This window comes from Sus scrofa, chromosome 13 (assembly GCF_054392235.1).
Source record: "Sus scrofa isolate SSC_HxYL_T2T_F1_AM1 chromosome 13, Sscrofa_HxYL_maternal_Yorkshire_Landrace_v2.0, whole genome shotgun sequence".
NCBI classification, from domain to species: domain Eukaryota; kingdom Metazoa; phylum Chordata; class Mammalia; order Artiodactyla; family Suidae; genus Sus; species Sus scrofa.
In genome coordinates, this window is record NC_139395.1 from 194,147,780 (window position 1) to 194,163,581 (window position 15,802).

Consider the following 15,802-nt stretch of genomic DNA (forward strand, 5'->3'; position numbering starts at 1 on the left):
AGGGGTCTAATCGGAGCTGTAGCTGCCAGCCTTTGCCAGAGCCACAGCAATGTGGGATCCAAGCCGCGTCTGTGACCTACACCACAGCTCACGGCAATGCCGATCCCCAACCCACTGAGCAAGGCCAGGGATCCAACCTGCAACCTCATGGTTCCTAGTCAGATTTGTTTCCTCTGTGCCATGACAGGAACTCTAAAAGTTACAATTTTAATTTATATATTATTTTAAATATCAAAGGGTTAATGAACTAAAGTATGTCATTTGGCTTACAAGAATTAGGTCATCAGCCACCACAGTCACTGACCTTTGACACATCCTGAAAGGAATTCAGGGTAGAGATCAGGATTGAGACACTCTGTGTGCTGGGAAAAACTGGCAGAATAGGCCTTCAGATAATTAGAAGTTTCAGGAGAAAAACTAATAAGCCAAATTTCTTTTATCTTCTCATACCCAAAAAGGTACTAAAATCATTAATGGGGATTTCTGCTCCTTGTGACGAGCAGTAACCTTCTCATAGCTAGCAGCAACATTCTACAGAGAGGTATGGTTGATTGCATGTACTCTCCTTTACTGTATATATATTGAACCCCCTTCGCCCCCTTCGCCCACCTCTTTGGAGCAGTTTCTCAGAGGTATCTGATAGGATGTCTCCTGAGCTATAGTCCTCAGTAAGCTTCACGTAAAACTGAACTCACAGCTTTCACAGTGTGCTTTTCTTTTTAAGTCAACAAGATACACATGTTAACTGACTCATGTTAAGTTTATGGGCAAGGAAATAAACCACAACATCAGAACTAGAATCATGGGAACAGACACATGGATATAAAGCTAAAAAATTTATATTGTATTATAGGAGGATAGAAGACGAGCAGGAAAAGACAAGTAGAGAGATAATACATTAAGTTTTAAAAGCTATTGTTATGTAAGACTAATGCGGAATTGTGACTGTCACTAATATTTCAATTCTTTCTAATCTACAAAGTACTTTATTATAAGTATCACATTTCATCGTCACAACAAACCTGTAGGGCAAAACTTATCAAGTGAAAATGTTCATTTCTTGATCATATTCATGAAACCTAGATCTTTGGAATTCCAGTCTGGTAGTCTTCCTCAAAGGTAATCAGCAACCACTGTGGGCTAAGAAAAACCATGCTGTGATTAAACAGTATTTGTTGATGATTTTTGCAGCAATGTAAAGGAAGTTTAGTGTTGCAGGCATGCAGTAACCAGGAGATCAGTACTTAAAGAAGGCTGAGAATGTGGAGCGGCATGGGCCACTGAAATAGACTTTTCAGAAAGTTTCTTAGGTCCTAGTCCTGGTGACCAGGCAAAATTGAACTTGGCCTGCAGAAATTTAGTTTATGAAATATAGCTGCTCATGCCATTGATATTAATGCTGAATTAGTTGCCAACACTTATCAAGAGGTTTTGCATGAAAGTTTGAATTTCCAACTTTTAAAAAATTTTCAGAAGGTCTGGCACCAGTTTGCTAGAAGTAGGCAGTAGATGTTCTCCTCTGACTCTAATAGCACTCTAGTTTGTCAAAGACCCTGACTTCTCCTTGTTGTCCATTTTCTTTTTTAAAACCATTTTATAGAGCCTATGGTTAATAATGCTGAAGTGCATAATTAAAAATTTACTAAGAGGGTAGATCTTATGTTAAGTGTTCTTATTAAAAATATTAATAAATAGAGAGGGCAGGAGGAAACTTCTGGAGATGATAGACTGCACTGATTGTGGTGACGGTTTCACAGATACAGACTTATCTCCAGACTCATCAAGTAGTACACATTAACTGTGTATAGCCTCTTTATGTCTATCATACTTACTGTTTCTCAAAGCTGATCTTCCTCATACCTTCCTATTACCTTCCTGATTCCTGGGGACTTCTGAGTTTCCAAGACTTGGTTCAAAAGCCTGAGGTTCTTGAAGACCACAAGTAAAATTTTTACCCTTTGTCTGCCATGAGTATTCCAAAATGTTACATGTGAAAGAAGATTAGAAAAGCTACCATCCAGCCTGACTGTATAAATGAGAGGAGAAAAGGTTATGGTTTAGAGAGTAAAGGGCAGTTACAAAAATAAAAACCCAGTATTCTCCTACAAAACCAGATACTCGGCTATGTCAAATTCAGTAAAAACAACCTTTTCCATTTTATGCCCTTTGCTATTTTGCTTGTCCAGAAAAACAAGATATCTGTTCTTCGAAAAAGTAAAAGGTTTCACTGAAATTCAAAAAAAAAATTTCATATACCATCAATGTTTTGGCATTACCTCAAAGCAAATCACTAATTCAATGAATTGAAAGTGGGGAGGGTAGGGAGTAAAGCTAGTTAAATTTTATTCAAGTTGCCAAATGTTCATATTCTCTCACAAAGATGAAATTATAACAGTTAACATATATGTAGTATTGTGATCTTAGTTCTTAAATATAGTAGTTCAGGTCACTGTAGTGTAAACATAAAAAAATGCATCTAGGAGTAGTAGAACAAAAGGATCCCACTTGCCACAAAGGGATACCATTTGCCATTTGTCTGATGATTAAAAGGAGATGAAGATTCTGTTCCACATGACAGGCTTCTAAATATGATAACAGACTTGTGCTGTATAAAAAGCCAACTGAATAAAAATAATTTCTAAAATTATCTTTATATTTCATAGAGCCAGGCTGTGCATTTCCTCCAATATAGTTAAAGTGGATCCAAAGAAAATAAAATATTGTCATACCCTTTCCCTTACCAATTCTATAATGGTCTCTCTTAACCACTCTCTACTAAATCTGTAAAATATAAATGAAACAGCACACCAGAGACTATATATTTCTAAATAGAATATATCAATTCAACTATACACCAAAAATACATACAACCAATTGAAAAATATATACAGATAACTCTTTTTTTTTCTACTACAAAGTGAGGACTTATTTAATATAAAGAAAAACAGCTAATCAAAATACTTTTAGGTTAATTTTATATTGTTTCATGTTACAATTTTTTGCTACTTTAATTTAATTATGTATGATTAATTAAATTTTGTTATATGTAATTATTTTGTATATTAATGTTAACTTGTTGCATATGACCATGGGGGAAGTCACACAACAAAAAATATAACGATACAATAAATACAAAGTTTGAACCTAACTTCAAACTATATAAGCAAGTACAGATTAGGAAAACCCATGTGTTATGATCCGATGGAGAACAGAAATTTGCACTACCCTTAAAAAGTTTATAAGAAATTTAAATTTGTTACTGAAAAATATCTGAGGGATTTACAGGTAAGTAAGATCAAGGAAAGGTACTCTAGAATCTTTTCCATCACTTCAAACAGAACAGCTCTCTATGTCAGAATTCATGGAACGCTTTTATTTGCAAAATTAAAAGAAAGCATTATGCTAGGAAAACTGGAAAACTGCATGTAAACTAATGAAACTAGAACAACCTGCACATTATCACAAAAATAAACTCAAAGTGGCTTAAAGACTTAGTATAAGACATGCACCATAAATCTCCTAGAAGAGAATGTATAGAAAAACATTCTCTGACATAAACCGTACAAATGTTTTCTTAGGTCAGTCTCCCAAGGCAATAGAAATAAAAACAAAAATTAACAAATTAATCAAACTTACAAGCTTCTGCATTGCAAAGGAAACCAATAAGAAAAATGAAAAGACAACCTATGGAATGGGAGGAAATAATTGCAAACAATGTAACTGACAAGGGCTTAATCTCCATAACGTACAGCCAACTGGAGTTCCCGTCGTGGCGCAGTGGTTAACGAATCCGACTAGGAACCATGAGGTTGCGGGTTCGGTCCCTGCCCTTGCTCAGTGGGTTAACGATCTGGCGTTGCCATGAGCTGTGGTGTAGGTTGCAGACGCGGCTCGGATCCCGCGTTGCTGTGGCTCTGGCGTAGGCCGGCGGCTACGGCTCCGATTCGACCCCTGGCCTGGGAACCTCCATATGCCGCTGGAGTGGCCCAAGAAATAGCAACAACAACAACAACAAAAAAAAAGACAAAAAAAAAAAATATATACAGGCAACTCATACAACTCAGCAACAACAAAAAAAAACCAAACAACCCAATTAGAAAATGGGCATAATACCCAAATAGATATTTTTCCAAAGAAGCATTGGATTGCAGTAGGCACATGAAAAAATGCTCAACATCACTAATTATTAGAGAAATGCAAATCAAAACTACAATGAGGTACCACTGCATACCAGTTAGAATGGCCATCATTAATAAGTCTACAAATAACAAATGCTAGAGAGTGTGGAGAAAAGGGAACCTTCATACACTGCTGATGGGAATGTACGTTGGTACAACCACTATGGAAAACAGTGTGGAGGTTCCTTAGAAAATTAAATACAGAATTAGCATATGATCCATATATGCCACTTCTGGGCATATATCCAGACAAAAATACAATTCAAAAAGATATATGCACCCCTATGTTCACTACAGCACTTTTCACAGTAGCCAAGACATGGAAATGTCTATCAACAGATGAATGGATTAAGGTACATATACCTTAAGGAATACTACTCAGCCATAAAAAAGAATATAATAATGTCATTTGTAGCAACATGGATGCAACTAGAGATTCTCATAGTAAGTGAAGTCAGACAGAAAGACAAATACCATTTTAGAATCTAAAGTATGGCATGAATGAACCTAATCTACAAAACAAAAAGATTCAAAGATATAGAGAACAAACTTGTGGTTGTCAAAGAAGATGGGGGAGGAAGTGGAGCTTGGGGTTAGTAGCTGTAAACTATTACATTTAAAATGGGTAAGTTATGAGGTCCTGCTGTATAGCACCAGACTATATCCAGCCACTTGGGATAGATCATGATGGAAGATAAGAAAGGGAGTGTGTATGTGTGTGTGTGTGTGTGTGTAAATAATTAGGTCAGTTTGGTATACAGAAGAAATTGGCATAACATTATAAATCAACTATACTTTAGTTTTAAAAATGAAAAAAAAGTTGTGGTTAAAAGAGAAGTATGAAATTAAGCTGGGTTCCAAACTCTCCTTATTGATGACAAAAAGATCAAAATTTGAAATAAATGTCAATATTATAGGATTGTTTAGCTCTTCCTTTCCTCATTCTATTTGTCTCTTCCCCAGTAGAACACATTGCAAAATGAGTCCTAATGCCCTACATTTTTTTTCTGTATTCACTCTCATTGTTTCCTTATATGATCTCATAAGAAAAATTATGAAAAAATATGAAATGAAAAAAAATTGCTAGTTTCTTTCTAGTGAATCCTCCAGTTTTGCCTCTGCCTTTCACTGTTTTTGAACTATTTTGTAATTGTAAGTTGTGAAATGTTAACAGAAATGCAAATTGTACCTTGTGGATATGTGGATGATTATTGCTCTGTGAATATTTACCAGTCTATAAATGAGCAGAGCAAAACTGATACAATAATAATAGAACCATGAAAAAAAGGGTATGTTGCAAATACCATCATGAATAACCACAGATCACTACATTTCATATTTGTAATTTTTTGTTTGTTTGGGGATTTTTTTTTTTGTCTTTTTAGGGTTGCACCTGAGGCATATAGAGGGTCCCAGGCTAGGGGTCCAATCGGAGCTGCAGCAGCCAGCCTACACCAGAACCACAGCAATGCAGGCCCTGGGCCGAGTCTGCAACCTATACCAATCATGGCAACGCCAGATTCCTAACCCACTGAATGAGGCCGGGATTGAACTCATGTCCTCATGGATGCTAGTCAGGTTCATTAACTGCTGAGCCACAACAGGAACTCCACATTTCTAATTTTTAAGGAAACATTTTCTTTAGTTAAGTCAACTTATTACATACATATTGCAAGCTAGTTGAAAGCTTAAGTAATTTCTGGTAGTCACAATACATTTCAATTGAAATTGGTAAAATTATAAGAATAAAAGATTGCTTTGCTTTTTAAAACTGAAACTTCCTTAAAATAGCTGCCTTTGAATATAAAGTTGGGTATGAATTTATTGCTTTTTTAGATTAGTGATGATACAAAATAGAGAACCTAAAGTAAGCATTAATGTTAACATAAAATATCAAATATACGGCTTAAACAATATTAAAATTGATCCACATCAAAATCACACGAATATCTCACAAAGATATTTACCATGAATTTTAGGAAGTTTTACATTGAAGAAAAAAAAGGATTTCATTTGAGTAAGAAGCTTAAGAAAAAAGAATAAGAAACAACTTTTGTTAAGTTGTATGTTAAGATAAAGAAAAGTGAAAGGGTACGATTTTGAGTCTCTCTCATCCAACAGGTCAACAGATGATGAGAAAAACACAGAACATGCTCCTTTCAAGAAAAATATCATGAGGGTCAATAAAATATGCCAAGAGTTGAGATTTTAGGAAACATTTTAGTTTGTTTTCCAATGGCACAGGAATACCATTTATAATAAAAGAGTTCTTTGAAATACATTTTTCTATTTCCCGTACCCCAGAAGCCCTTATTTTATAAGATCTACTATGAACTTATTTTATTGCTGTTGATCTGAAACTAAATGTAGATAATGTGGGAAAGTGATTAATTCTATTATTCCAATACCTTGCTTTTAATTGCATGAGGATTTACTACATGACAGATGTCTTTAAACAGCTGATTAATCAGAGAAAAGGAGTTAAATAGCATTCTCTGTAATTTTTGATTGAACACTTGATTTTAAATCTATAAACATTTCCCTACAATTATAATACATTTTCAAACCCACATGTATTTTGGGTCTTAAAAATTCAAATTGTATTTTGCTGTTGAAAAATAGTGGCTATGGAAAAATGTTTTGTATTCAAAAATTCAGAATCAACCTTTTCAATCCTCTCAGTTTTGGAACCTGATCCCTGAGAACTGAGTTTCTGGGTGGAACTCATCTTAAGAGGGTCTTGAATGGAAAAGAGAGCAAATGTCACCCCTGCAGGTAATTTCACTCTGGACTAATGCGTAATTAATTAAGAGTACGAAGGAAATATTTTATATCACTTTCTGACCTTTGTGAGCTTTCATGGACTATACTTTCCACTTTCCCAGACAGGGCTGGAATCTTAAAATATTAGACTCATCAGTAGCAAGTAATTGTAATCATTCTCTTGTCTGCAAACACTACTAATTTTTTCTGATACTCTAAACTCTATCACCAGGTCAAGATTCTTTTTTTTTTTTTTTTTGTCTTTTTGCTATTTCTTTGGGCCGCTTCCGCGGCATATGGAGGTTCCCAGGCTAGGGGTCGAATCGGAGCTGTAGCCACCGGCCTACGCCAGAGCCACAGCAACTAGGAATCCGAGCCACGTCTGCAACCTACACCACAGCTCATGGCAACGCCGGATCCTTAACCCGCTGAGCAAGGGCAGGGACCGAACCCGCAACCTCATGGTTCCTAGTCGGATTAGTTAACCACTGCGCCATGACAGGAACTCCCACAGGTCAAGATTCTTCCTTTAGCTCCATGCCTATTTTTTATTTAACTACTCAATGAACAGCTCCCACGGCACCAAAAAACTTCTTCAAATCTTTTTCATTGGTGAATGACATCATCACCATTTGCCCAATGCTTCCACCTAAAACTTTTCATATCTGCTGTATCTACAGCTTATCTATCAATTACCGTGTCCTGCTTGTTCTTTTCATTCAAATCTTCAGTGAGATAATTGCAGATTCACAGGCAGTTGTAAGAAGAAATAGAGAGATCCTGTGTACACTTTACCCAAATGCTCCCAATGCTTAATAATTTGCAAAATTATACCATAATATCACATTTAGGATGTTGATTGGCTTTGACAAAATAAATGGTTCGATTTCATGTTTCCTCAGTTTTATTTATTCCCTGTGTGTTTGTGTGTGTGTGTGTGTGTGTGTGTGTTTAGTTTGATACAATTCTATCACATGAATGTATCTACCACCACAGTAAAGACAGTGAATAGTTACATCATCACAAGGATCCTGCCAGTTAATTTTTTGAATTCTCCATTTCTCTTCTGTATACTCTCCTCTCCAAATTCTCACCTCCTGTGTTGAAATAACCCCCCTGCAGACATCTCTGACTCTAGACTTCTAGTCCCTCCAATGAATCTTTTACAACGAATTTATAAACTGAAAATCTGATTATGCTACTCCTTTCAGCAACCATTAGGGAAACCGATTCCCTAGCTCTCTGACTTATTCTGAATTTACACCTGGGGAACATTCTGCACATTACTAAAATAAAAATCTGAGCATAAAGTTATTGGCATAGCTTATTAGTCATATGAAGAAGAAATCAAAATTTTTTTTGCCACCTGTCCTCTTAATACCATATTTAGTGACAATTAAGAATCTTATGTATGCGTTTGGTGGTCCCCATGGTCATTCAACTGAAAAACCTTATAAGAAATTGATAGAAACTATATGCCTATTTTATTTTTATATTCAGAAGTATTAAAGAAAATGGCCTATCAGCTCTTGCTTTTCAGTCATATCACCCTAGCCACACTCTGGAAACTGAAATGGAAAATCAGAGATAGATCTGGGAAAGTAAAATTATGGCTACTATAGATGAATTTTTTGAAAATACTGTTACAATTACCTATTTATTTTATAGACAGCTATAGACTGCTATTAATGATTTATATATTGACTATCATGGCATATCACGTTACTTCTGAGAGTATACTGTTTGCTGGGATCATTGTTCTAATGGTTTTCTAGAAATTTGGTGACTCCTCTACCATTTTTCTCCTCTCAAGATGTGTTCCCCTGAGAGGATAGTGTGTAACCTACTAGGAATTTATCCAAACTACTTTCTACCCCAAGTGAAATTCGTGGCATTTTTCACAGAGAGAGATTACTAAGGTATTAATAAATGGATAATTCATCCCACCTTCATTTTTCCATATGTAAGTCAAAATAGATATCATATAATATTGATGCTCATGTATGGTAATATTTACCGGTTTCTATAACAAGGACAACAAAGACTTGTCAGAATCTTTTCTTTTTGCTTTCACGTGGTAGTGTTATAACTCTTAGTGGCTATGGAGTGTGGTAACTAGTTTTTTTAGTCTTAGATATCATTTACCACATTGTATTTAGCCACATTATGTGCATGAACATTGTTGTTTTAAAAATTCTTACAGATTTCTAATTAAACCACCTGTGTCTAGCAAAGTATCTGAGTTCTTTAAAAATTTTTAAATAGTCTTACATGTTAACTTGGTTAGGCTATAGTACCCAGTTACTTAATCAAACATTGACTTAGGTGTTTCTATTAAGGTATCTTGTAGATGCTGTTTACATCTATGTAATGAGCTGACTTTAAGTAAACAAGTTACCCTCCAAGGTATGGATGAGTCTCATTCCGTCACTCTAAGGTCTAAAGAAGAAAAATAGATATCCTGCGAGTAGGGAAATATACCTCAAGAATACAACATCAACTTTTTTGTGAGTTTCCAGCCTTCAGGTCCAGCTGCCTTAATCCTGTGAGTGAACTTCTTAAAATAAATCTCTCCTCTCACTAGATAGATATTGATATAGACATTCTGGTATCTCCTATTGGTTTTATTTCTCTAGAGAACCCTGACTGATAAAACTAACATGTCTATTAATGACACTGGTATTATTGGTTACTGAACTATGCATATTTACAGCATATTAAAACTACTCTAACCATTTAAATGTACAGTGGTGATTTTCTTCCTAGATCAATTCATCTTGCCTTTATCAAGGACCATCCAAGAGTTTGGGTCATAAGTTGGAAATGAACCCACTTTGGGTTCCAGAATGAGGTCTAGATTAGTCAAAACCAATCTGCATAATTCCAGTATACCCATCAGCATTCACATTTACTATACAAAAAGTGATAGAGACAGGTTATCTCAGTTTAACATGTCTCTTTTCCAATGACTCAGTTTCTTATTGAAACACAGCTCATCTTATGATTTACTTACGCATTTACTTCAAGACTGCTCAATTTGGTGACACTTCATCACCTTATATAGAAGCACCATAAGCTCCTGTCCTCACTTTCGCTCAATCTCCATACTTTGCCTCTCATTATCAATATCTTGCCATTTTCTTAGAATTGTTCTTTTTCTGTCTTCCGTATAAAACATAATCTTCCTGATGTTCACTACCATTTCACTAGAGTCTACAATGATCACTGTCCTATATATAACTCCCAGTGAACATTTGCTTGATTAAAAAAAGAACGGCAATTAGCAATATCATTAAAGCATCACATTTTAACCATACGTTAATTTTTTTTTTCTTTATTTGGCCGCATCTGCAGCATATGAAGTTCTAACACCAAGGATCAAATCCGAGCCTCAGCTGTGACCTACACTACAGCGGCAGTAATACTGGATCCTTAACACACTGCATCAGGCCAGGAATCAAACCTGCACCTCAGCAGCCACCCTAGCTGCTGCAGAAACAATGCCAGATCCTTAATCCATTGTGCTACAGTGGGAAGTCAATCAAGTCAAATTTTAAATCATCTCCTGAAGATTTTATTCTAGCTTCAAACCAACTCAATCATCTTACCTGAATGTTCCTTATCCACATCTTTGACTGTTTCTTGTCATTTTTTTTCCCTTTGCAGTTCTTACAGAAAAACAGTTATATAAGTGACTCCAAAAGAGGATGCTCATGACTTCTTTCCTATAGTTGATGCTAAAAATAAGCATTGCTTTGGAAGTATTTACATGAAAAATATGACACTTTGCTAGAAAATTTACAAGTAAGATCCGGTACAGAAATTGACCATTTTACCACCAAACCAAGTGTTATAAAATGAAAGTTGTGAAATCACACCATCTGGGTATAACTGTAGATTTATATAATTTCATCCAGGGCAAGACTATGCTTTTTTTCCCCCTTCTTGCCTAGATCTTCAGCTGTTCACTGGCAAAGGAAACTACCTCATCTCTTTCCTGGCACCTGCCTCTTCCATTTCATGTCTTCTTCACACCCTTGCTCAACTACCTGGAGGTGTTTTTGGTTTTTTTTTTTAATGTCACTTTGGAATTTATGAACACAACACCAGTTAATAACACTTTCAGCCTCATGGCAAATTTGGTCATCTATCTTCAGTTATGAGAATACAATTACAGATGGTGTTTAGACCTCAGCAACTTAATCAAAAGGCTGTGGGGATAGGACAAGTGCTACTGATAAGAACTCTTTACTTCAGTCATCATATTGTGTTGAGCTGCAATCAGTCAGGAAAGAATACATTCTAAAGGCTGAAGCTGTGGTTGGATGGAAGCAAGAGTATCCAAGGACCTTTATAGTTTTTTAATTTACAGAGCTCTGATAATATGGGCAAATTATAGGCATACAAATTTATCTTTGTGTTTTGCTCTCTGGAGTCATGGTTTGAAAATAACATACAATATGGTGTTTTGAAATATCATAGACTTTGACCCATGGGATATAAATTAAATAATGAAAATATTACCAAAACTCATTGGAGAAAATGGGAAGAAGGCGAAAAGTAAAATTTTTAAGACTTTTTATGGCCTTGGTAATAATAGTTATCATTAACTTAGCACTTACAACTAGTAAAGCAGTGTTGCAAGGGCTTTACCAAATGTGTTACCCTGTTTTATTCTCAGAGCATCACATCATTTATTTTACCCAAAGTAATCTAAAGTACAGGGATGTTACCTGCCACAGGCCAGACAAAGCAGAGTTAGAATATGTCAGGCTGGTTCTATGGTGAATATTATGGAAATAAGGCAAACTTATCCTCTTCTATGAGCAAAACTAATTATTAACTCCTTATGTACTGAAATGTCCCTGAAAATATGACAGATTTGAAAATTTCATTCACAATATAATTTTTTGTCTACAATGAAAAAAATCAAGCTTATACAAATCTAATATCAGTGTACAATAAAGATGCAAAATGAGAAGCCTCTTTACAACTAGGTATTCTGTTTCCCCAAAATCACCAAGAAATCTTTGTAAAATATTACTTATGTCCTCTTAAGCAATTTCAAATATTCCTGGTAATAGATTTTTATTCATTCCTTATTTTGAAGATAAAAGCAAGTGTAAATATGTAATTTATTAATATTATATAATTTGTCAATGTATAACAGCATTTCTTTAAATGAACTCCATTCTTCACTGATCCCAGGGGATCTTCCATGATGTAAGAGGACCTTGGTCAAATATACATGGTAAATTTCCTTTGTTTCATCCCACTGTTGAAAACTCACAAGTACCATAACATATGAAAAACTGTGAAATGCCTTGCAGAGAAGGGAATACCTGTTTAACAATTTAATTCATTCTTTTCCAATTTGAAGATGGAATTTAGTATAATATCTTGAAGCTTCCCTTAAAAGCAATGCTTCAAATCATCCTTGGGAAAGAGTGGCCTAAATTAGAAAGACTGATTTATCAAATATCCTTTCTTTCTCATTCTACTTTCCTGTTGGTCAGTTACATTTTTGGGGAATGCTGTTTTCTTTTTTGTCTTGAAAAAGATAAAGTAAAATGAATTTCTGCAGTGTAGTGGTAGTATTCTATCGAAGAACTGTGACCGCCTTCATCAAGGATGATGTGGTGAACAGCACTAAAATCAAAACCACATGTGTCAACATGACTTTGTTGCTTGTTATCAGAAAATTTTTGCCTGAGACAAGTAAGATTATAAAATAATAAATAACTTTATTCTTTGCTTCAGGCAATTCTTTCAGATTCATTTATCAAAGATAGCATTCTGCTCTCCTGATCGGAACAATTTAACTATTAAAATTCTCTCTTCAAAACCTTTGCTTTTCCTTGTCTACCAGTAGTACACTGTTAGTCATAAACTTTCCATCCCCAATCAGTTGCATGATTTGAAAAACTCACCTTAAACTACCTAAATTGAGAGCCACAAGCTGTGTAAATAACCAATTTTGACTCCCGCCTCTGAGGCACTGCTAGGACTCTCATAGTGCTGTTCTAATTACAGTAAGTTCTAATATACTTAACTTTGCTTTATTAAGAAGGTATCTGGCTTAAGAAGATGTGGTATATACACACAATGGAATACTACTCAGCCAGAAAAAGAACCAAATAATGCCATTTGCAGCAGCATCGAACTAAAGACTCTCATACTGAGTGAAGTAAGCCAGAAAGAGAGATACAAATATCATATGATATCACTTATATGTGGAATCTAATATATGGCACAAATGAATCTTTCCACAGAAAAGAAAATCATGGACATGGAGAACAGGCTTGTGGTTGCCAAGGGGGAGGGGGAGGGAGTGGGATGGACTGGGGATTTTGGGTTAATAGATGCAAACTATTGCCTTTGGAATGGATAAGCAATGAGATCCTGTTATATAGCACTGGGAATGATGGCTAGTCACTTACGATAGAGCATGATAATGTGAGAAAAAAGAACATATATATGTATGTGTAACTGGGTCACCTTGCTGTACAGTAGAAAATTGAGAGAACACTATAAACAAGTTATAATGGAAAAAATAAAAATCATTATAAAAATAACAAAAAGAAAATGTCATTACTTTAAAAAAAAAGAAGGTATCTGGTATTATTCTGGGATTTTAAGAGAACTTAAGTATAATTATTAATTTATTATAAAATAGAGAAAAGATGTGCACATCTAAATCACCAATTATTTCAAAAAAATTCCAGTTTTTATATCCATATCAAAACCCCCAGTCTCAAAAAAAACCCCAAAATATTTATGTATTAGACAATTGATTATTTTAGAATACTTATATTTGGAAAACTGAAGACATATTTGTACTAGTCCTTGGTGGGGTGAATTGCATTGACATGGTCTATGCTTACGTGGATCTTAGAGATTGGTGGAATGACAGGCTTTCCAAAGAGAAACAAATAAATATACACATGACAACAAAACCTCATCAGTACCATGACAACCAATCCAAAACAAAATAGGAAGAAAAGTGATTGTAAGATTCTGTTAGATCATGGGATTCTGGGAAGAATTCCTTAAGGAAATAAAATTTAAAGTAAGATTTGAAGCTTCAGTAAGAGTCAGGCACTTCATGACTGGAGGCAAAAGCATTTCAGCCAATGAATCAGCATGGGCAGAGATCCTGAGATTCAAAAACAACAACAACAACAAACCTTGGTCTCGCTATTGAGTGGAGAATAAACATTAGAAGGTGAAGCATGTATGTGGGGAGATGAATTAAGAGACTACTGAAATTGTTCTGGGAAGAAAACCTGGTAGTTTTGATTGGAGCAGTGGCCATGAAGACAGAGTGAAGTGGAAGCACTCACTCCCTATAGATTTTATTGATAAAACCAATAGAATGTGGCAGTAAAATAAATATGCACACAAAGAAGGAGGCAGGGGGCAGAATGATTCTGCATTGTCTTGATGAGCCACTGAGTAGATGCATGTGTAGAAATATACAGAAAAAAATATATATGTAAAATATCATATATGTGTATATATACCAAATAACTGATATGATAACACATCTGAAATTGGAATTTGGTGCACCTGATAGCCTCTTTGATACTGTAGAATCATTTTTTTTTCCCACTCTCCAGGCAACCCTTGAGCATTGACGTGGTCTATGCTTACGTGGATCTTAGAGATTGGTGGAATGACAGGCTTTCCAAAGAGAAACAAATAAATATACACATGACAACAAAACCTCATCAGTACCATGACAACCAATCCAAAACAAAACACAGTGTGTTCCAGGCATGGAGATTTACATCTAAGATAGAATATAAGGATATCTAGGGCTGTCAATGTTATCCTGTCTTCCTAATTGGAAAAACTGAAATTGAAGTGAGACAAAATTAGGAAATTTGGTTGAGAAATCAGTTCAACTCTAAAAAAAAAAAAAAAGGTATATACCTCAGCTCTGTAAAAAGACATAGAGTTAATATAGGAGCCATTAGAACTTCTACATAGCATTTAATTAAGATTGATTAGAGAAATAGATGCTCTAGAGTTTAGCATGCCCCCAATTTTTACTCAAAATAAACCTTTCTTAATTAGGTGGAAAATAATATGCACAGCAGGGAATAGAACCACAATTTGTCAAAGCTTCCAGGGAATAACATTAAGGTAGACTATTCCCTAAACATAATTTCTTACTAGTGAAGTACACAATCATTAACAACTGCATGTCCACACAAGAACTATAAACTGAAATGGAGTAAGCATGCATGAAACCTTTAATATTGTATTTTAACTAAAATGCAGGGAAAAAAAAAAAAAAACCCTGGCAAGCAGGAAAATGTTACTAACTGACCATGGCATGACATTTATTTATTAATTAGTTTTTAAAATCTGCATTAACCTTACTGTGGTCCAGTTAACTTGTAACTCGTTGTTTCGTGTCTTCAAATTATAAGAAAGGATACAATTGAATTATACCCTATGCCTTTCCTAGCACTTGAAAAACACTGAAATCATTGCAAATTAAGTGACAAGTAACTCAGTCAATATTTCATTTACTGCTTCACAGCTGTTGAAAGAGTTACTCTTGTGAGCTGATAAGCAGGAAATAGGAGTCAACTTCACCATTTCCTGTTCATTTAAAATTTTCTTTTTCTGGTTTAGAAAAAAGATTTTCACTAATAAAATCACATAAAATATATTAGATTTTTTTTTTTTCCTTTCTCAGGGCCACATCTGCAGCATATGGAAGTTCCCAGGCTAGGAGTTGAACTGGAGTTGTAGCTGCCAGCCACAGCCAAAACAACACCAGATCTGAGCCACATCTGCAACTTATGCAGCAATGCCAGTTCCTTAACCCACTGAGCAAGACCAGGGAT

At 35.1% G+C, this 15,802-nt stretch overlaps 1 protein-coding gene across 5 annotated transcripts in view; it reads right to left on the bottom strand.

Moving 5' to 3' along the window:
- Positions 1-15,802, bottom strand: part of ROBO2 (roundabout guidance receptor 2) — a 1,676,226-nt gene that overhangs the window by 1,358,291 nt on the left and 302,133 nt on the right. The gene's annotated exons all lie outside the window — the stretch shown is intronic.